The sequence below is a fragment of the Triticum aestivum genome, chromosome 3A (assembly GCF_018294505.1).
Source record: "Triticum aestivum cultivar Chinese Spring chromosome 3A, IWGSC CS RefSeq v2.1, whole genome shotgun sequence".
Classification (NCBI taxonomy): domain Eukaryota; kingdom Viridiplantae; phylum Streptophyta; class Magnoliopsida; order Poales; family Poaceae; genus Triticum; species Triticum aestivum.
This window is the reverse complement of record NC_057800.1, coordinates 522,524,163-522,544,105: the sequence shown is the minus strand read 5'-3', so window position 1 is coordinate 522,544,105 and position 19,943 is coordinate 522,524,163. Positions and strand designations below refer to the sequence as shown.

Genomic DNA, 19,943 nt, shown 5'->3' with positions numbered 1-19,943 from the left:
TGACCAAAGTAAACTCTATAGGTCTTCAACATCAACCTGTAGGCATCGAAGAGCAAAAGCTTGTGTTGAAAACAAATTCATTATATGACTCGGCATCAAACTAGACTAGAGAGAGAGAGTGTCCGATGATAATATCAGAGACAAAATCATGGTTGTTGTCACTGGTAAACTGATTATAGCCGACCTCACTCACTCACTACTAGTGCTAGGTGATAGCAGTGAGTATCTGCTTATACCACAAAGAAAACCATCGTTGTTGTCACTAGTTACAGCCGAACTAACTCACTCGCTCACTCACTGCTAGTGCTACTGCTAGTAGTACATTCTGACTGACGGTGATATTATTATATGCAGCATATTTTTATTTTTATTTTTGCGAATAATATGCAGCGTATTTGAGTAACAATAGCTTACTAGAAGCAGCAGCAGCATGGATCAATCAAATTCCGCTAAAACTGAGAAAGAGAGGCTGTGCACCCACTGCATCGTACCTCGGGTGGGTAGGGGGCGTGGTCGAGGCAGCCGTGGGGTGTGATCTCGGTTTGGCTCCCCCGTTGCTCGCTCACCTCGAAGAAGGACACTAGAAGCAGAGGCGGAAACAATGACATGACATTGTTGTACTCTGGTAAGTTGGAGGTGTTGGAAGCTGAAGCATGCTCTGGTTGGTGTACGTACCTGGAGAGGCGACGGTGTCGAGGGAGTAGTTAGCGAGGGGGACAACGAAGGACTTGATCCTCCCCGTGCAGCACCTCGTCCTGCTCGCCATCTTGGACGTGCTCTGCACAAAAAACCATTGCCGATCAATCAATCTGCAGATGAACCAACGCCAATGCGTGAGTGTGTGCCTACTTGAATGAGGAGGTAGCTCCTGCCGTTCTAGGCGTTCTGAGGACCTTGAACCCGTGCCCGTAGTATATGTGGAACAGTCGCGCGTCCTCCGCCCTCGACACCGGCCCGGCCACCAGCGTCGGCGGCTTGCTCGCCGCCTCCGCACCAGCGGTGGCCAAGTGCGGTGCTGCAGCTTGGGCAGGTCCTCCTCGAGGAGCTTGGCCTTGGCGCGGCGGATCTTAGCGTTGAGCGTGACGACCGTGGCCCGGTTCTTCCCCTGCTTCACCGCCTCTGCTTTCTGCAACCAAACCGATCAGATTCGGACCAGGGCAGCGGGGGTAGGGGCGGACCAGGGTACCTCGACGCACTAGGAGATCTCTGCGAGCGAGCGCGTGGAGGGTGGGGCGTCGCGAGGAGAAGACGACAGAGAGGAAAGGGAAGGGATCGAGAGGAGTGGGGACGGAGTGGCGATGCGGTGATGGAGGGCGCGGGTGAGGATGGCGGCGAGCTCCGCTCGATGGAGTTGGCGGCGGTGATCTGGCCTCGCCGTCGCCGGAAGTGGTGGATCCCAGCGAAGTTAGGGGTGGCTGCCGAAACCCTAGCTAGGCACGGGGGGTGGAAGGCGGGAGCGACAATTCTGGCCGGAGGCAAGGGAGGAGTGGAGTGCAGACCGGTGGCAAGGGGAGAGGTGGGTGGCGGAGGCGAGGGAAGAGGTGGGCGGCGGAAGGAAGGGGCGGCGGTGGAGGGATTTGGATCGGGGAGAGGAGTGGGGGCGGGGAGGGGTCTGGATCGGCTAGGGTTGGATCGGCTAGGGTTGAGAGAGAGAGGCTGCACTGGGTTGGATCGACAGATGGATTGATGTATGGATGGATGGATGGACGGATGTTTGCCACGTCATCGATCCATGTCACAACGGATTCCACCAATCAGAATTCAGCTCATGTTTCTAGTTTTTATCCTCTTATTTAGGGCAAACATTCAACATATTCACCACTTATAGTTTTTTAAAATGAAATAATATTGTGCACATGTGTGTATGTTGTGATGACAAACAATGTTGATCTATGGAGTTTTCATTTTCATTGCACAAAAGAGTCATTTTCTATTTTTCGAGTGCCTGAAATGGTTTTTTTGTGAAGGACCTACCATACATATATTGCAAAATTGGACCAAATAATTTTCCTAAAATATTAGGCAATGTTTAATGGACAATTGACCAAATGGTTGGGTGTCAAAAGTTTTGATCCACCTCTCGTGAAAAAGACAAATTTCCGTCGATTCAGCTGGAAGCGGGTCAAATTTGAACTGCATGTGCCTCATAGTTTGCTATTTATTTTTTCCAACAATCATTTATAGGTACATAAGTATTTATTTAATCAGAGAAACACCAAAAAATTCCAAGATTCAACCACTAGCTAGGAACGGTCATTCCCACCGTTTTGACCGCATTTTGAAACAGGCATAAAAAATTCAAAAAAAATCAAAAAATTGGGAAACCTTCGCATTGTGTCATTATATGTGGCCAAGTTCCTAGGAAAAATAACAAACTTGTAATACGGCAATTTTTTAAAAAAAGTGTTCTCACAAACGAGCTATCGCGTGTGGAGATCAATGGCTTTCAAGCCAAATGATCAATCTTATGGCCAGATCCATGGCATAGTTTGTTCAAATGATCTCATATTGTGCACAAGGGTGCATATTGGAATGGCAAACAATGTTGCCTAAGGAAGTTTTCATTTTCTTTGGACTAAAAAACCATTTTCCATTTTTCGAGTGCCCAAAAGGAGGTTTTTTTGTGAAGGACCTCCAAAATAATTGTTGCAAAATTGGACCAAATCATTTTTCTAAAATACTAGGACATATTTAATGCACAATTTACCAAATGTTTGGGTGTCAAAAGTTTTGATCCACCTCTCGTGAAAAAGACAAATTTCCATCGATTCAGTTGGAAGCGGGTCAAATTTGAACTGCATGTGCCTCATACTTTGCTATTTATTTTTTTCCAAAAATCATTTCTAGGTACATAAGTATCTATTTAATCAGAGAAACACCAAAAAAATTCCAAGATTCAACCACTAGCTAGGAACAGTCATTCCCGCTGTTTTGACCGCATTTTGAAACGGGCATAAAAAATTCAAAAAAATCAAAAAATTGGGAAACCTTCGCATTGTGTCATTATATGTGGCCAAGTTCCCAGGAAAAATTACAAACTTGTAATATGACAATTTTTTTAAAAAAGTGTTCTCAGAAATGAGCTATCGCGTGTGGAGATCAAATGGCTTTCAAGCCAAATGATCAATCTTATGGCCACATCCATGACATAGTTTGTTCAAATGATCTCATACTGTGCATAAGGGTGCATATTGGAATGACAAACAATGTTGCCTAAGGAAGTTTTCATTTTCTTTGGACGAAAAAACCATTTTCCATTTTTCGAGTGCCCAAAAGGAGGTTTTTTTGTGAAGGACCTCCAAAATAATTGTTGCAAAATTGGACCAAATCATTTTTCTAAAATACTAGGACATATTTAATGCACAATTGACAAAATGGTTGGGTGTAAAAAGTTTTGATCCACCTCTCGTGAAAAAGACAAATTTCCGTCGATTCAGTTGGAAGCGGGTCAAATTTGAACTGCAGGTGCCTCATAGTTTGCTATTTATTTTTTCCAAAAATCATTTCTAGGTACATAAGTATCTATTTAATCAGAGAAACACCAAAACAATTCCAAGATTGAACCACTAGCTAGGAACGGTCATTCCCGCCTTTTGACCGCATTTTGAAATGGGCATAAAAAATTCAAAAAAAAATCAAAAAATTGGAAAACCTTCGCATTGTGTCATTATATGTGGCCAAGTTCCCAGCAAAAATAATAAACTTGTAATACGATAATTCTTTTAAAAAAGTGTTCTCAGAAATTAGCTATCATGCATGAAGATTCATGGCATCAAGCCAAATGATCAATCTTATGGCCACATTCATGGCATAGTTTGTTTAAATGACCTCATATCGTGCACAAGGGTGCATCTTGGAATGACAAACAATGTTGCCTAAGGAAGTTTTCATTTTCTTTGCACGAAAAATTCATTTTCCATTTTTCCGAGTGCCCAAAATGAGTTTTTTTGTGAAGGACCTACCATATATTTGTTGCAAAATTGGACCTAATCAATTTTATAAAATACTAGGACATATATAATGCACAATTGACAAAATGGTTGGGCGCCAAAAGTTTTGATCCACCTCTGGTGAAAAAGACAAATTCCCACTGATTCAGCTGGAAGCGGGTCAAATTTAAACTGCAACTGCCTCATAGTTTGCTATTTATTTTTTCCAAAAGTCATTTCTAGTTACATAAGTACCTATTTAATCATAAATACATGGTTTGGTGGCGATACGTCGAGGTTTGGGCGGTGGCCGAGGCCCCCAACTCTAGAGCGCGTAAACTCGCATGCCCGCCGCGTGGTCACCGTGTGACCGTGGCGTTGCCATGTCTTCTGGGCGGCCTAGGCATGTCTAGCGGGTTGGGCACTCCCCAGGTAGGTGCTAGTAAGAAAATTACAACATAAGATTCTCACGAGGAGACCGATCGATGCTCAAACATGAATTAGCAGCCAAGTGCTTGATTAGCGGTACGGGAAATGCACATGGCTAATGGGCATGAGTTTTGGCTGAGGATGATCAGTTACTAAGAAGACCGTCATCACAAATTTTCAGCTCAAAAGGAAGAGCCTAGGTGGTACTTGCTTTGCAAACTACCACACTAGACATAAATACGAATGTTGAAGCTTGGCTCAAAATAATGAATGGATTGAGCTGGCATTTGGTGGAGGATGGTTATTTGGGCATAGGAAAGCACTATAGAAAATGTATACTATTTGGACATGCCAAAGTGGTACTTCCTTCATAATGCTCTTCTATGGACAAAAACTTGGGAAAACTAGTGAGAGAGATTGGATGAATGAAATGAGCTAAAAATTGGTGTAGGTAAGTTACATAGGTATGGTCATGCGCTGGTAAATTTTCAGATCATTTGGGTAATCCTAGCTAGTACTTACTTCACAAAGCTTCTCTCGAGGTAGAAACTTTGGAAATTTCCTGAGAAAGATTTACTAGGAAAATTGAGCTGAATATTATCATGTGCCAATGATTTGGGTATGGAAGAGTGCCCGAAAAGTTTGAGGGTAATAGGAGGGGTCTATATAACACTTGCTTTGCAACGTGTCAATTTGGCCATAAAATATAAATTGAACCTGGGCTCACATAGTTGATTTGACTGGGCTGCAATTTGGAGGAGGGTGATAATTTGGGCATATGAAGGAACTGTATAAATTTCAAGTCATTTCGAGATATAAAAAAGGTACTTCCTTCACAATGCTTCTAGGTGGAGAAAAACTTTGGAAATTTGCCGAGGAAGATTTGCTAGGCAAATGGAGCTGAATTTTGTCATGCGGTAATGATTTGGATAGGAAAGAGTGCCCAAAAATTCCGAGGGCAATCAAGAATATATAAATAGCACATCCTTCATAAAGTGTTATTGTGAACAGAATAGGAAAATGAATATTGTTGAATTAGTTTTGAACTAGGCAAGGAAGGATTTTTACATATTTGATGAAGATATGACCCAAAGAATTTATGAGATATTTTTGGGAATTTTGGGAATGACAGAAATATAGGTTGCTTCACAACCTAGGGCAAAAACTGCCACATGGACATGACATGTTGGCAAAACTGATGAGGTGGCGCCTAGTCATAGCAACCCACCACAATTTACAAGGTTATGACCATCTATATTGGTCATGATCAGCTAGAAATAAGGCAGCAGACCAGTGTTATCTGCTTTATGACCATTTCGTGTAAGGAAATTACGACCTTTCTGACCAAAATGGTCGTTATAGTTTATGGTTTGGAGCCCCCCGAATAGCTTTTGACCAATTGGTCTGAAATGGTCATAGATCTATGACCAATTCTTCCAGGGTCACTAACAGAAGGTCACTAGTTGAAATATTTCTTGTAATGAGAGGCGGGAGTTTTGGGGGAGCGAGCTAGTGTGCTTGACACGCCGGCTGTGGACTGTAGCCGACGCACCTTTTCGCGTAAGCCATAGGCGTACTATACACCGACGGTGCTCCAAGATATTTTGTACTACATCTTACACGGTTGTTGATAATAAACTGTGTGTGATCTACTTGATTTTTTGTCTTGATTTGACTTACATAATGGGGTCATAGCGGCAATGGACGGTGTTTGAATTGTTAGACCTTTTATCTGCAGTGAACATGCAACTGTATGTGTGTCGTAAAAGAATTGGAATTATTCAGGGTTCATTTGGACATTTCATACATTAAACTGGTTTTCTAGCCATTTCAGGTGCACAATTCAAAATTAAACTACATGCACATGCTCCGGTGCATACAAATTGGATGAAAAATCAAATATGTGTCCTTCAGTGCATGCTTAGGTCCCATGGAAGAAGTGGGAATGAATTTTTCGGGGTTCGTTTGGCCTTTTTTATACATCAACTGGGTTTTCTAGGCATTTTTATGTGCATAATTCAAATTTGAACTATAAGCACATGCTCCAATGCAGCAAAGTTGGTTGAAAAATCACATGTGTGTCCTTGAGTGAATTTCTAGGTCCCATGCAAGAGATGGGAATGAATTTCAAACACCAGGGCACCGTTGATTGCGGGAAAAATGTTGAGATGCCTGGTTTTTAAATTCTAGTAAATCCAAAACTCGTCTGAAATTCATGAAACTTGGTATGCTATCATGGAGCGGCATCAACATGCTGTGGTGAAAATTTTGCCCCATTTGGGGCAGGTTTGGGTATAAGCTTCTCACAAATCAGAGCTTCTCACAACAAGCATGATGGTTTCGATAGGGAACATACCACCTTTGGGGATGAGACGATATCCGTTGCCTCTTATTGCTTTCAAAAAATTTCTAGTGTCAACATAGAACAACAGGTGTGTTGTTCAATCTTGGAATTTTCCGGCGTTCGTTTGGCCTTTTTATACATTAACTGGATTTTATAGGCATTTTATGTGCATAATTCAAATTTGAACTACAAGCACATGCTCCAATGCACCAAAGTTGGTTGAAAAATCACATGTGTGTCCTTGGGTGAATTTCTAGGTCCCATGCAAGAGATGGGAATGAATTTCAAACACCATGGCACCGTTGATTGCCGGCAAAACATTGAGATGCCTGGTTTTTAAATTCTAGTAAATCCAAAACTCCTCTGAAATTCATGAAACTTGGCATGCTATCATGGAGAGGCATCAACATGTTATGTTAAAAAATTGTCCCATTTGGGGCAGATTCGGGTATATGCTTCTCACAAATCAGATCTTCTCACAACAAGCATGATGGTTTTAGTAGGGAACGTCCCACCTTTGGGGACGAAACAATATTTGTTGCCTCTTATTGCTTTCAAAAAAATTCTCGTGTCAACATAGAACAATAGGAGTGTTGTGTCAATTTTTGGGATTTTTCAGGGTTCGTTTGGATAATTTTATGCATTAACTGGGTTTTCTAGGCATTTTATGTGCATAATTCAAATTTGAACTACAAGCACATGCTCTAATGCACCAAAGTTGGTTGAAAAATCACATGTGTGTCCTTGGGTGAATTTCTAGGTCCCATGCAAGAGATGGGAATGAAATTCAAACACCATGGCATTGTTGATTACCGGCAAAACGTTGAGATGACTGGTTTTTAAATTCTAGTAAATCCAAAACTCGTCTGAAATTCATGAAACTTGGCATGCTATCGTGGAGCGGCATGAACATGTCGTGGTGAAAATTTTGTGCCATTTGGGGCATGTTCAGGTATAAGCTTCTCACAACAAGCATGATGGTTTCGATAGGGAACATACCACCTTTGGTGACGGGACGATATCCGTTGCCTCTTATTGATTTCAAAAAAAATCTCATGTCAACATAGAACAACAGGAGTGTTATGTCTATTTTTGGGATTTTTCGGGGTTCTTTTGGACATTTTTATGCATTAACTGAGTTTTCAATGCATTTATGTGCATAATTCAAATTTGAACTACAAGCACATACTCTAGTGCATATAAATTGGTTGAAAAATCAAATTTGTGTCCTTGGGTGCATGCTTAGGTCCCAGGCAATAAATGGGAATGAATTTCAAACACCAGGGCACCATTGATTGCCGACAAAACATTGAGATGCCTGGTTTTTAAATTCTAGTAAATCCAAAACTCGTCTGAATTCATAAAACTTGGCATGCTATCATGGAATGGCGCCCGACATGATGTGGTATTTTTCGTGTCCATTTTGAGAGAAGGCGCACTCGAATAATGACAGCCAACAAAGGCATTTTGAAAAAATAGCTGCCACTTAATATCTCAAACGTTTGTATAATTCAAAACGTGTGTTCTGTTAATCATGCACGTGATGCCACGTGTCTTCGTTTTAATGGTTGTATGAGGTGTCGTGCGGACAGCTTCTTGACCTTGACTAAACGGGAGGCGTGCGAGCGTAGTCCGCTGTGCAGGCTGACTGAGAGGCGTGCAAGCTGTCCTCCAATGCGCAGGCTCACCGGGAAGCATGCGAGCTTTACGCTGCACAGGCTCACCGGGAAGCAAGCCCTTTGACTTCCATGGCCGCCCGCCTTCCTATCCATTAATGGTGCCAGAGCCGTTGTTTAATACGGGCGGCCTTACTGTTCGCCTCCCATTCCCCTCCCCCCGCAGACCTCCACCACCATGGCGCAGAATGATCATCTGCCACTAGTCTTCAAGTTTGGTGAAGTCGACTCCGAGCCGGAGGAGATAGAAAATAAGAAGGAATGGGGCCTCATGGACATGGCCCAGAACGAGCTGGCCACGGTGGTTGCTGCCCCCGTTCCCGTCCCAGCTCCCATCCACGCGCCCATGCCAGCGACCATCCCCGTACCATTGACGGGCTGGTCGCCGAGCACTATCGCTGAGCTGGAAGCCGCGGGCATCAGTGAGGTCTCCGCGGACCCGGGCGATCTCGTGTACATGCCAGCGCCAGCGCTCATGCCTGTGCCCGTGTGCGCCCCTCCACCCACCGTGTTGTCGGCCCCCGTGCGTTTGGCTGCATCCACCGCGCCCGTGCGTGCCCCTCCACCCACTGCGGCGCTTGTCCCCATGCGTTTGGCTGCACCCGCCAGCGGCATGGGACGCTGCCGCCGACCGCTACCTCTCAGCGGCGCCAGTTGCCGTCCTCCCGCGCCCCGCCTGTTGATCGCGCGATGACATGATGTTTGATTTACAAGTGAAGAACATTTTGTGCTGCCTTGGAGACTTCAACAACGGCGTCCGAGAGGACGACAACGACGGCGCGGCATGCCGCCTCTGCCGCCACCGGAAATAGTTTTTTGGGGGTTTAATACTGTATATCGAATTCTCGATCGTATGAATATAAATTCGTAGCGTGACTGAATGAAAGATATGGTTTGAACGAACTTGTGTTTTTCTCTCTTAATGTATAGACTTATCAAATGATTTTCTTTTGAAAAAACGTCAATGGTTTCTCTCCCTAATAATAAAGCACGAATTGAGTCTCCGGGTTCACCGTCACAATGCGCTTCTTCTCATGAATTTACACATTCACTTTAAATTTAAATCATAATCAAGGTGGTACTAAATTTTGAGCTTGGTGCGTCGCCTGATCGAGCACACGATCGAGCATCCTCCCGTCTCGTACCTCCGGCCCACCTTGACCTATCCACGAAATTAAGTAATTCAGGTCAGGCCTTTCTTTTGACGTCTCACGCATATGGGCCAAGTTGGCCCGTCGCTCGAGGACCAAGCCGCTGCAAAAAAACCTGTGGTTTCAGAGAATCAACCCGCGGTTCTTTCCGTCGCCTCCCGATCCCAGCCGCCAGGAGGCGCGATCCCGCGCCGTGCTCGATACGGTGCCGCGCCGGCCGCCGGCTGACGACGGCGATTGCAGCGCCCTTCGCCACTGTTTCGCTTCAACTCCTCTCCTCCGCGTGCCCGAGCTCCTCACTGTGTGCCGCCCGGGAGCGCTCGCATTCAATGCAGAACATCGGGGGACGGAACTTGCAGGACCCAGATCCATGCGTGGCGATGGGGAGGTCGTCGGTGACGCGTATGAAGGACGGAGTGCGGCTTCCCGGGCGGATCCATGGCGGCCCCTGGGCAGAAAGGAGATATGAGGTGAGGGAGAAAGAACGGACGGTGCGACGATCTCGGCAGGAACTCGCCGAAGCCACGCGACGGTAGACAGGCGCGGGAGAAAGAGGGATCCGGCGCGGCGGCGTGAAGTCCTTGCAGGTGGATGCATGTTGGCTTCCTCCGGCTGTCACCGACGTGCACTGACAGGTGAGGAACAAAGAAACATGGTGAGTATTTGAGGTGCCTTCTTTAGTTTCAGAATTGTCTAACCCTCTAGGTACATATTAGTAGGATGGAAAATACTTCTGCACAACATGGCCTTGAAATACAGAAATAGATTATGTCTTTTGTTAGACTAGATTGTTGCCTATGTTATGTTGTTTGCAGGCTATAATTGTTCACGGAGCCATGCAATTGGAGCTGAGGAAATTATCTGCATGGAATGTAAACAAGTGTTGAGCCAGTACAGAGGGACGATCCTCAATTTGTTAATTGCAGAGGTATGCCATTTTCTCTATTTTCTCGTCGCTTGTTCAAAATTCCATCCATAGAAGAGTTTCTCGTGAGATGATTCTTTTGTGAATTATCCGTAAATTGCAAATAATATGGTAATGCTCTATGTCCGTGCATACAGGCCCACATAAAGTAAGGTCGATATGTGTTTATTTGACGGTACTCACGCTGTCAGGTTAGTTCCTTATGATGGGTTGTGATGTACATGAATTTAGCTACCCTTCCAGTGCTGCAACTAAACTCATTTTCATGATGGAATAAATTTCTGCATCAACAGGGTTGAATCTGTTGTCGGTAAAGAAAATGTTGGCTCGGATGTTATGGGCACAACCAGTGAGATGGTTGTTGTGTGGATAGAGAATCAGCTCCATGAAAACAAAACAAAGGAGCTGATATTGCAATAGGTTAACCAGGTTACTTTGTGATTTGCCTTGCCCTATACCATTCTCTGATGCAATGTAATTCGTGAAAGAAAGGTAATAGGTGACAATACTTTTGCCTTTTATTCCAGCTGCATGAGCGTCTACGGAGCCCGAACAGGGAGTCAACAGTCAGCTGCTGTCAGATCTCGAAAATGCGGGTTCTTTTATGACCACCATGGATCCCTCACCCCAAGTCATGATCCAGTTGCTGAATGTCCACAAGAAAATTTATGTGTAAGCAACGTTGCAGCCCAATCTCTCTCTCATACAGTATTCTATGTTTTGCAAGTTTGTGTTGGCCACCTATTTGTTAATATGCTTCTCAAGGTCTAAAAATACTCTCTCTATCTGTCTCTCTTTCTCTGTCATCCATCAAGCTCTGTTTTGCCAATCATGCTAGCCACCTATTTGTTAATATGCTTCTCAAGGTCTAAACATATTTTATTAGATTTCTCACACATTGTACAAGGATTATACTGAATAAATTTTAAAAGAGTGGAATCACATATCCAAAAGGCCAATTCATATAGAGGCAATGACCTACTGAACGTTGCTAATAATGATGCTACTATTTTTCAGAATAAACCCGAACCTACAGGAACCATATAGTAGTGGTGAAAAAATGGATAGAGTGATAAACAACTTTTGTATTTTTCTTATTCAGATTAAAGGGACCTCATTCCCCAAGCTACTCGACGAAAAATAAAATGTATGCATGCGCCAATGAATTCCAAAAATTAATCCTCATGTGTGTCCAAATATTTTGTCTGAGAAGTCCGAATGTTCTGTGTTGGAAAAGTATACCTCCCACTGATAGAACAAGGGAAAGATCATTTCGTTGATGGCGAGTTCACACTGATGCTGATCACCGGCGCGCGTTGGCAGTGTCATGCTGCTTGGTCGGCACTGCAACTACACAGCTAAACAGGAGGTAGGTGAGGTGGGCCTGAGATACTAAGATTGTTGATTTTTGTGTGTGTTGGATCCAGTACGTATCAGTGATATTGGTAGTTCTCTGTAGTACTCTGTTTGTATTAGTTTTACCTTTTCATCATGATGGCTTAGTTGCATTATTTTTGCTGCTAACTATACTGCCCTGATGTTACTATACTTCCCTGCTGCAGATGATAGCGTCTCAAACTGGACTTTTTGATCATTTGATAAACATTTAGAAATTCAAGCGTGGTCCTCTTCTGCAACATGTGACCTATTACTTCTTAATTTATGGACTTTAAGTTTTAGTCATCCCTATATCGTCAGGTAATATAACAAGGTTGTTGTTTAGATCATATAATCAAGCATGTCTTCTTATCAGAATTAGTTATTGCCATGTTTGTTAAATTAAAGTTTCACTTGTCAGATCAGTTTACACACATTGAATTTTACTTAGGGTACCTCTAAGGTTTTACCTTCTGCAAAGATATAACACCTACAGATGATCCGGTTTTTCTTCTTCTAGACCCCCATGTGTGTGTGCGTATATGTGTGTGGGTAACTAATTTGCCCCGTGTATAGGTACACAACGATCAATATGAGAGGGTGCTCAGCTACATATTGATCCTTGTCAATATACTGAATTTGTACAAATTTACTGAATTTACAGATGGAGCTATATGTCCTCGGTGATGTACAAGCAAACACTAAATTGTTGCAGTGTACAATGTCCCTGAGTAATTCCTGGCGCTACAAGTTTTAAAATAAAAAGATGATGGGTCTCTACCATATTCAGCCTCCGCTTTAGAATTTGATTTGAACTATAGGACAACCGGTTGCTTTTGGTAATTTATGCCACTAATTCTCGGTCCTTTGTGTGATCTATGTTTTCCTTGCGCTTTTGCTTCTTATTTACATATTGGTATGGTGTCAGGTTTACTTGCCTACAAGTTTGGTTCCACTTGGTACGGACACCGTGCTCTGCTGTCAGCATATCTGTAGTATCAGGATATTATTACGACCTTGAATGCTGAATTTAAGGATGTCTTATCATGTACTCCTTCCGTTCCAAAATAGATGACTCAACTTTGTACTAACTTTAATACAAAGTTAGTATAAGGTTGGGTCATCTATTTTGGAACGGAGGGAGTATTACTTTGACTCCCTTCTGAATTATGAGGTCATCCCATAGTTGTCCACTAATCTGGTGTCTGGTCCATCTTCTTACCCTTATCATCCTCTATCCAATCTTGCACTGACTGTGTACAGACTGTCGAATACTTCAACCAATGAGCAATTTGAAGTTCATAAATATGACAAATATCTGAAAATGGATTCATTTTTGTTGAAATAACAATGTGTAGAGTGGAAATGCAGAACTATGTGTTCCTATTTCAACAACTGGTATTGAATATATGGTCAACCTTCTTAGAAAAAACTACAAAGTCTAAACATTATTGTGTGATACATATGGAAAACTGTGATGTCTATTTTTCTGAAATATTTTTACTTTATAAAAAGTTTTAAACATGCCATAGCATTAATTTTCATATTTTTGGCCAAGACGCTCTGCGGGGCGATGGCACATGGTCGGCAAGGCAGCGTTCTATAGCGCACCAGCCTGCAACAGAGGCGGCGCCCACGGCGCAGCCTTGGCCTTCGGTGTGCACCGTGGGGGCAGTGCTACCGGCCGCCGGCACGGCCCCGGAGCTGCTTCCCCAGACGGTGCTGACCATGGCTGTGGCCCATTGGCCCCCGGCCGGGTTCCCTGCGGAGGCGCGCGGGTGGCGGCCTCTGACTTGAAGTCTTCTTGAGATTTGTATGCCGATTGCTTGGCCGTCGCTTTGTATTGTCACTACGTGTACTGAAGATTAGTTATTTTGCTTTCACTTGGAGTGAGGTGCAGTGGGTTTAGGTTGCTGCTGCTGATTTTTTTTGTATGTGATGTTCTAATGATTGTGTGTCTGACCAAGCATAGTTGCGCTTCTGACAATGTATTGGCCTTCCTTTGCTGCACCGAAGTTAGTGAATTGTTCACCATGCTTGACTTTGTTCTATGCAGGGAAATTTGTGGTGATTTGTAATCAAACTTGCAAAGAACATCCTTACTTCTGATTATGTTTGAAGAGGTATGATGGATGGTTGATCTAAGACCTATTGTTTGCTGTTTGTTTGCCTTTGCTTTCTAACCAGTGAGGGCTAAAGTGACTGAATCTGGAAGTTCTTTAGCGATTGATGCTCTGTCCCAAGTTAAGCATATTCTACTTCCGGTCACTGACCGCAACCCTTACCTCAGTTTCAATTCCTTGAGGTACCTTTGTGATGCCTTTATTTTTCCATGTCATTATTGTGCCTGCCATATGGAATTTTGAGTTTGAGTATTTATTTCATATTTGGTCAGCTTTCTTATTAAATGATAGCCCTTTGTGCTCCAGTTGAGTTGATTAAATCTTTTTCATATCACCATAGTTGATAAAGCAAAAGAATTCTACCCTCTATTTGGCTTGGGGTAAATAAAATATTGCCTTTATCTTTTCTGGGTGTACTGTGAAGTATTTCTCAAATTTGCGCAGGACAATGGGTCCAAGAGTTGATGGTTGGGAAGTATCTTTGAAAGGAATGATGGGCATAGTGGTACTTCTTGGGCTTGTCATTACTTCCATCTATTGGGGAGTGAACAAGCTTGTGTTGAATGATGATTCTCTTCCAAAATCCAACCACAAGAAGAAAAAGGTCAGTAGAATACTTGAATGTGCTTCGTTGACACGAGCAGTCTTAGAAGATCGGTACATATGTACTTATTTCTGACGTCCAAATTTCATCGTACAAAAAGAAATACTCAGTGTAATCTTATCTCTGATGTTTTCAAAAATTAAATTAAAAAATGTTGCATAATGGCACGTGGAGCAGGTTACATTTCATTTTTTGTCCGGTGCAACGCACGGGCATTTGTACTAGTTTAAATATAAAAAACTCATTGCAAACATTTTAGTTAGAACACCTGTATGCAATCCGACAGCTTCCCCAGGAAGCCAAGGGAAAATGTGCCGAGCAGGATTTCTGCATGCCTTCAACGCAAATGGTTGTTTTGCATGACCCATGTGCAACCACGTACAAACAATTGGGTAAGATTTGCATATCTGTCATTTTGGGTATGTTGCCATTTCTCAAACTGGAAAGATTGACATGTGTTTATCTAGTAACACTGCCATTTGTCAACCTTGTAACACTACGATTTGTAAAAATATGCAGCTACAAATCACTAGCACTATCTAATTTTTGCAACTAAAATCACTAGCACTGTTCATATGGACACCACTAGCAGGCGTGAGTTCATGGACACATATGCAAATGTACCATTGATTACATACAACAAGTCATCAACCCACAACAACAACGAGGATACACGTTGAATTATAGATCATTTCCAACAAAACATTCTAGTAAAGTTTTTCTCACACAACAAATAAAATTTGTGATGAAATGAACTTCAGCTCAACCACTCGTCGGCGTTGGAAACTCTTGCTTTGAACCAGAAGTGATTCTCTTGGAAGGGCCAGCTACTGTCAATCTCAAGACCAACGCGGGGCTGATCATCTACGCTGAAGTGGCCTACTATATCATGACCAGGGTAGGGAACCACTGCAATGTCTGAGGTATAGATACAGTTGCTTCTCATAAATGGTAGTAACATTGTGTTGACAGCAGCTGGATCGCCTTCCACCATCATTGGATAGTTTTGTCCAAGGAAGAGCGAGTTTCCTCCAAGACTTTCAATACTGAACCAGGGAGAAGGTGTTGGCGCTAGTACACCAGTATCCATCCCGAACACCCTGCAACGGATGTTGGAATAGGTTCCGAGAGTGCGACCATACGAGACAACACCTGCTTCCTTAGTAACATCAGCAGTGCCTCATATACAGACAAGAAGAGGTGATCCATCGGAATAAGTTGCCAGGCGCCACTGAGTATATGGGTCCTGCTCGTCGTCATGCTCGTGAATAAAATTTTCAAGTATAGGTGGTGGAATGTCCACAGGACCTTGGAAACACAAGAAGGTTAATTAGTAAAGGGAAACTAGCTAACCCGCATGCATGTGGATGAAACAATTATAATTATGGTGGAAGACAAACGTACCAAAATCATGAGGATTCCATGCAAAAACAATGCCACGAGTGGAGGTAGCAAACACAAGATCCTTGTATTAAATTGCATCATAATACTCATCCATGTATAGAAACTGATTTTTGAGCAATATCCATCGAGGCATGAAAGTAAGGAAGGGAACAAGCTTGTCGAAGATAGCAACAACTTCATAGTTCGTGTAATCCCAAGAGCGGTTGGAACTCGACAAATTGCTATCTTTCATAGACGACAGTTACCATGATCGTATTTGAACTCACTTAGACCATTTGTGTGCTCAACCTCTGGGCAGTCTAAGATTTTTGGAAGTGGAACCCAGTGACAAGTGTACACATTCACAAGTTCCCACTCGCAGTTGTACCCAATATAAACAATCCAATCTCCATTTGTGCCTACCCAAGCCTTGCCCTCAAGCGATGGCATCTTAACATCATGTGTATCATTATCAAGCGGCATCAACTTACACAAGGTGAGGCTTCCCTTGTCCCTGCGCCAGTCGGCAGGGTCACGGCGAAGAAGATAGGGGAGATCAAACCGCTCCTGGACCCTTGCGTTCCTTGTAATGATGTTATTAGTTGAGTCGAGAATGGTCTTGAATGAACCTGCCATGCTAGCCGAGGTGATGACGTCGCACCGATCAATGAGTTCCTCCACCGCGTCATCATTCAGATTGGGGCAAGAATAACGGGGTCGTTTCCGACTTGTTCCCTCCATGAAGAAGATGATCAAACAATGGCAGAAGGAAGGGTGAAGGCAAATGGAGGAGGGGGGAGAGCTAGCGTGCAACAGCAGTTCCAAATCGAGGGGGAAAGGCGAAGAGTCGTTGGACGGTTGCCATGGTACACGAAGAGGCACCTGGGGAGCGAACGGTTGCCACAGAGGTCACACACTGACGACAAGGGCCGAGTGAACCGCATGCAATCCCATCGCACAACACACACGTCATGTTAAGTTGAACCGTTTATGTACTCTTGTGTCAACGCAAACAGTTCATCCGAGTAAACCGCATGCCGTATATCCCACACACCTTGATCTGGCTGACCGTTTCTTTTGTGTTGCCTAATCACAAACAGTTTATCCGAGTGAACCGTATGCTATATATCGCACACACCTTCATCTGGCTGCCCGTTTCTTTTGTGTTTCCTAATCACAAACAGTTCATCCGAGTGAACCATATGCTGTGTATCGCACACGCCTTCATCTGGCTGCCCATTTCTTTTGTTCCTCCTCATCGCAAACAGTTAATTGAACTGAACCGTATGCCCTTCATGGCACACGCAACTAAAACCTGAACCGTGTTTGATGCATCCATCATCGCAAACGTTTTATACATTTCTGACGGTTTTCATACGGCACCATTTGCGATTATGGCATCGCACATAGTTTCTCTAAGGGTCTCTGATCGAAGTGTCGCGTTAGCAGCATCCTGCAGTAGTGCTAGCAGATGGTGCGAGAGGACTTCTATGTCGAGGGGGGAGGAGTGTGCGAGTATGAGATCGATGAAAAGAGGGGCGGGAGTGTGCACCTACGTGGAGCCGTATTGGACATAGGAGGCATGGACGGTGAGAAGAGAAGAGGGGAAGTATGTGTTTGTGGTAGGCACACTTGGCTAGAGAGGTATATCGATCGGTGTGTGTCGGAAAGGAGCCGGGGGGCATAAACACACCACGGGTGAACGACCTAAAGAGAAATGGCGAACATGCAAGATGGAGGGGACGCAGAGGGAGGGTGAGAGGGGGCGGGCGTGTGCATGCATGATAGAAAGTTAGCGCTAGCTAGCTACAAAGAGAAGAGGATCGTGAAGGTGTAAAAGACGAACAGAGATCGGAATTCATTATAAAAAAGTGGATACGGATACTTGAAGAAGATACCATAATGTAGAACATTTATTATAATTTGGGCTAATGTGTGGCTTTTGCAGCTCAAGGCTAAATACTTGCCATAATGTAGGGGGCGGGGCACTGTACTTTGTGTGATAAACACGGTGTACGTATGGAACATGGTTTTGATTATGAATATCTAGTTAGTACATCAAATGTACTATTATTTGAAATCAACATCAAGTGTATTCAAAAAATTGAATTCGAGTTCATATAGTACACACAATTCATATCTATCTCTATAGTAATCATGTGGTGTGTTGTTAAGGTAATACACGAATGATGGTTGAAGTTGGCAACAACCATGATTGTAGATTCTTATTCAAATAGAGAAACGAATTCAAATTTAGTTCGAATTGCAGCGGTAGTATAGATATTTGGAATGCACTAAAATGTTGGTATGAGTAGGTTACATGCATTATACAGCCAGCTAAAAAATTTAATTGGACATAACATGGATTCATAGCTTTGAGTAGCATTTGTATAGTAAAACGGGACAAGATTCTCTCTTTGTGTGGTGTGAATAGTTTTCTTTTTTCTTTTTTTCATTGAGGGAAGTGAGAATTTATTTGGTACGTACAAGTACAATATTACACGTTAGGCTTGTCCCTAAAATTGAACCCGCGCCTTGTTATATCCCGAAAATTCAGATATCGTGCTCACAAAACTTGCACCTTCACAACCCGCACCTTGCTATCCCAACATTACAACGCGCGTGAAAACTCCCTCCAGCTGCCAAATCCCGACAAGCAAAATCTTGCTTCTAACCTTGACTTGAAAGGGCCGTTAGTTCAAATCGGTAGGGGTACTTTTGTAACACATCCTACTTTTTGGAAAAGCGCGTCCATAAGTCATGGTCCCCCCTCCCATCGCCTCCTTTTCATGATTCGAAATCCCAGGCCGCCATAACCTCTCCGCTCCACCTACGAAACCCCACCCTCCTCCGTCCGCCACCTCATCGCTGCCTAGCCGGAGGCTCTTCCCCGACGATGTCGTCCACCGCAACAGCTCGACGTCCCTCATCCACCTCCCTGGAAGAGGATCCATCGTCCATCTCGTCGTCCCGCCGGTTCAGCCGCCCCATCCTTCACCTCCAAGGAGATGCTCCGACGATCGCCTCGTCTATCGCGGCTGCTCCATCCCCACAGCGCCGCCTTAACCTGCTCCACCGGAACCATAGCATCCTCACCGACTCCTCGGATGAAGCCGAGGCCTACTCGGCGCCACCAAAGAGGTTGTACACTCATCGCATCGCACCTTCTCCTTAACTCGACCTCCCGGCGCCGATGGTGCTCCATTCCGCACCCCCATGGAGCGGCTACCTCGAAGCCGACGCCGCGGGCGACATCTCCATGGCGGCTCTCCCCCAGTGCGAGGCCCCTTTGGCGGCGGCATCCATACCAGCCAGATCTGTTGCTGCTACTCCGGCTCTCGCTCGCTCACTTGCGCTACTGCTGCTGCTCCGACTCTCGCTCGCTCGCGCGTGCTACTACTCTGGTCCAATTTAGCTACACTTCAGTTGACTAAATCGACTTTTGGGTCAGTCGATTTTCAGGGGGGGGGCTCGCCGGAGTTAAGGAAGAACCACCTGTAGTGGGGAGGGGGCTCACCGGAGAGGTACCCCACTATCTATCTTTGGGTTCAGGGTGGGGGCGGTGGTCGCCAGCGGTGGGGGGGCGGTGGCGTGGGGATCACCGGAGAAAAAGCTCAGCATGAGGGGGCTAGAGGGCTGGCCAGGGCGGCGAGGGCCGGCGGTGGGGAGTTGTTTTGACCGGTGGTGGCTGGCGGCTCAGGGGGGTGCAGGTTGAATATGAACTGCAGGCCCTCCCTAAACTACATGTGAAGTGTCTCTCTGCTACCATTGCGTTCAGTTTGGACAGTAACATTCAGATTCCACAGTAAATTTTAGTTTCGACAGTTAAGTTCATAGTCAACAGATTTTACCTCATCTGTTGTAGTCAGGTGGTTTTTGGTGATGTAAATTTTACATCTATCACTTTTTGGTAATGTATTTTACATCATCTATAGGAGATGCTATTAGAATCCCACTTGAGATTAATGATGTTTGTCTTGTGCTGCTTCAGCCTCGACGTCT

At 44.2% G+C, this 19,943-nt stretch overlaps 1 long non-coding RNA gene across 1 annotated transcript; it reads left to right on the top strand.

The window, feature by feature from the left end:
* Positions 1–10,614: 10,614 nt before the first annotated feature.
* LOC123058546 (uncharacterized) lies at positions 10,615–12,066 on the top strand. Its single transcript, XR_006427228.1, has 4 exons — positions 10,615–10,645; positions 10,748–11,126; positions 11,557–11,823; positions 12,017–12,066. It is a non-coding gene; the product is annotated as an uncharacterized lncRNA (long non-coding RNA).
* The last annotated feature ends 7,877 nt before the right edge of the window (positions 12,067–19,943 follow it).